The sequence below is a fragment of the Dioscorea cayenensis genome, unplaced genomic scaffold, assembly GCF_009730915.1.
Source record: "Dioscorea cayenensis subsp. rotundata cultivar TDr96_F1 unplaced genomic scaffold, TDr96_F1_v2_PseudoChromosome.rev07_lg8_w22 25.fasta BLBR01000253.1, whole genome shotgun sequence".
In the NCBI taxonomy this organism is placed as follows: domain Eukaryota; kingdom Viridiplantae; phylum Streptophyta; class Magnoliopsida; order Dioscoreales; family Dioscoreaceae; genus Dioscorea; species Dioscorea cayenensis.
The window spans coordinates 1-3,004 of NW_024086644.1; the positions used below are offsets into that span (position 1 = coordinate 1).

The 3,004-nt window shown below is 43.0% G+C and overlaps 1 non-coding gene across 1 annotated transcript; it reads right to left on the reverse strand.

The window, feature by feature from the left end:
• Nucleotides 1–2,508: 2,508 nt before the first annotated feature.
• On the reverse strand, nucleotides 2,509–2,615 carry LOC120253936. Its single transcript, XR_005534471.1, has one exon. It is a non-coding gene; the product is annotated as a small nucleolar RNA R71 (small nucleolar RNA).
• Nucleotides 2,616–3,004: the final 389 nt, after the last annotated feature.

Sequence of the window (3,004 nt, forward strand, 5' to 3'; positions counted from 1 at the left end):
ATGGGACCCGTCTGAATGACATAGAGCCTACGGTTTGCTTTCAGTCTTCATCTCGAGATGACCCCCATATGCCTAGTATGGCCGTGGGACCTTAAAAAGCGGCCCAAAACTTGAAAACTCCCGCTTTAAATGATGTACAAATTGTATGGCAAGGTCGAAGACTTCTCCAAAAATGAATGAAATGGATAAAACGACGATCTAGCACATGAATTAACACCTTAACATGAGTTTCTCAAGAAGTTGCACAAATACACCATAATTATAATGACAAGAGCAATGTGCGCAGAGTGTGGGGAGTTTGATAAGTGCTTGTGCGATATGAATCGCGAAAGCATTCTTTCCTTATGTTAAGTATTTACCTTTCTCGGTGAAGACATAGGGTCGGGTGTGAGATGCTAGAGTGTGCTGACAGCAGAGCCCATTCCGCGACAGCGTGAGATGCTAAAGTATTGTGAGCGACCTTTGTTCACATTCGAGTGAGGGAAGGCTGAGAGCAGGAGGATACACCTGCTTGGTGTGGAATTTCCACATGCCGTGTGAAAAATCCGCAGGCGTCCATGGGGAGCCGTGGATCCCCGATTCCGACCTATTTAAAGCCGATTCAGCCCGATTTCGACATTCTTTTTACGAATCTTTTCCACAACCCGAGAGGGTTTTTGGCTAGGGTTTTGAGAGGTATTGGCTATGGTTTTGGAGAGGTTCTCGGACTCGACATTGTCATCTCTTTGGAAGAGAGGTTGGTAGGGGAGCTTCCATCGGGCGTATCCTATATTTGGACAAGGGATCTTTGGACTGACGAGTGAGAGGACTCTCCATAAGACCATCGACATGACAATGGGTGGGTTTTCTATGGATTCATTGCTTATACATTCTATTTCTTTTGATTGTAATTAGCTCCAGTGGAGAGCTAAACCCTAGTTGGTACTTGGGTATTTTGTGAACCCTTGGATATATTCGTTTCATTGAATCTCTTTTATTATGCTTTCAATTAATTGATGTTTATTGTGAGTTCCAACCTTGAATGCTTGATTGTTTGAATACTCCCCTAGAGTGACACTAGGGTTGAGGAGTTCTTATTGGTAACCTGAGTGAGTGACACACCACAGGTGTTAGACAAAGCTAGGTTGGAGAGGGTTGAGAGGGTGAGTCGAGAGGTGCAGGGAGGCGTCCCTATTTCCCCTCCGATGTGTTAGATTCTACCTGCAGTTTCCTTGAGTTCTTTCTTGACCATAATAGAGTGAATGGTCTAAGGAATGACCTTCTGCGTGGGCTTAGTTGCGAGTTTAATGGAGTGAAGCGTAGAAGTGATCTTATTATCTAGGGCTTAATTGTGGTTAGGGACCTTCCACCTGGACCAAAGTGTTAGGTCTATAATTAGGAAGAGATTTATCACTTGGAATCCCTATAGCACATTGCAATTCTATGCTCAATGCGATGTTGAGAGGCTATCAATCTCTCCTACGAGACATGTATAGAGTTAGGCATGGTTGACCTTAGATTTGGGACTATGTAATTAAGGTTTCCATGACTCACTATTGCATTAATTAGGAAGCATAATAGAGGGTTCTTGCACTTGAGCTTGATTGTCCTAGGTGGAGACAATATCCGGGTACCCCATCTTTATCGATTGCCCTTACCTTCTCCTTTACTTGTGCTCTCTTACTTGTTGTTTTTGAGTTGAGATCATTGTCACATATATCACTATTCATTTTTCACATAGTTAAGAAGTGAATTAAGTATTTTTATTCCCTACTCCATGTGGATACGATACCCACTCATCCGGGATTATTACTTCGACAAACCCGTGCACTTGCGGGATATAAGCAACGGGACCTTGTTAAGTTTTTGGTGTCGTTGCCGGGGAATAGGCGTTTAGAGATACTTTGCACTTTGTTTTCTTAGCTATTTCACCATACATTCTATTTCATATCTTCTTATTCTATCATTATTCTGATTTCTTTTTCTTTCTTTTTGGGTGCAACTCGAGGTTGTGACACGAGGGAACCCCTCAATATTTATTAAAGGAGATCGACGCCCAGGCGTACACTTAAAATAAAAGGGAAAGAGCACGTGCAAGAGCGGTCTAATCTAGCTGATTTGGAAGTGGAAGAATTTGAAAACATGGCGAAGCAGAATGAGCAGCAGTGAATATTATCCGATTATGCGGACCTTGATGTTAGGGACACAGTCGGTATTATGCGTCCCCGATTCTGACTTAGAACTTCAAGTTGAAGCGGCATTTATCCACATATTCTGACAATCCATGCGAGTTCAATGGTTTGGCCGATGAGGATCCAAGCGGTCATATAAAGAGTTTTCTTGTGGTGTGTGATATAGCTAAAGATAAGCAGGGATGAGGATGATGCCATCAAGTTGCGAACGCTTCCCATTTTTCCTAAAGGGAGGCGGGCGATGGCTCACTCATTACCTAGAGCATCAATTACCACATGAGGAGGGAGATGGTAGAAGCTTTTCCTTGCCCATTATTTCCCTTCCAGAAAATCCGTAAAGCTTAGGAATTAGATCTCATCCTTTGTTCAGTTGGAATTGGAGTCTCTATTTGAGACATGGGAAAGGTTCAAGGATCTCCTTAGAAAGTGCCATAGCTACGGTTTTCGAGTGGATGATTGTTTATACCTCTTTACAACGGTTTGAACAGGTACTGAGGCAACTCTTGGATGTGGCGGTGAGATGTACCTTAGGTAGAAAGACCCCGATGAGGGCCCGATCAGGTTAATTGAAGAAATGGGGTTAAATAGCTACTAATGGAATGCTAGGGAGAAGAAAAAGGTGGCGGTCTCCATGAGATGAGATCACGATAACTTCATTGGCGGCTCAAGTGGAAAATTTGAGTAGAAGTTAGATCTTCTAACTTCAAATAAACTAGCTGACGTAATGAATTACAACGGGTGTAGTGGAGGACATGCTTCCCTCCGATTGCCCGATCTATTGGTGATGTATCTTCGGTGGAAAGCGTTGATTTTGTGGTAATGGCATGAGACCT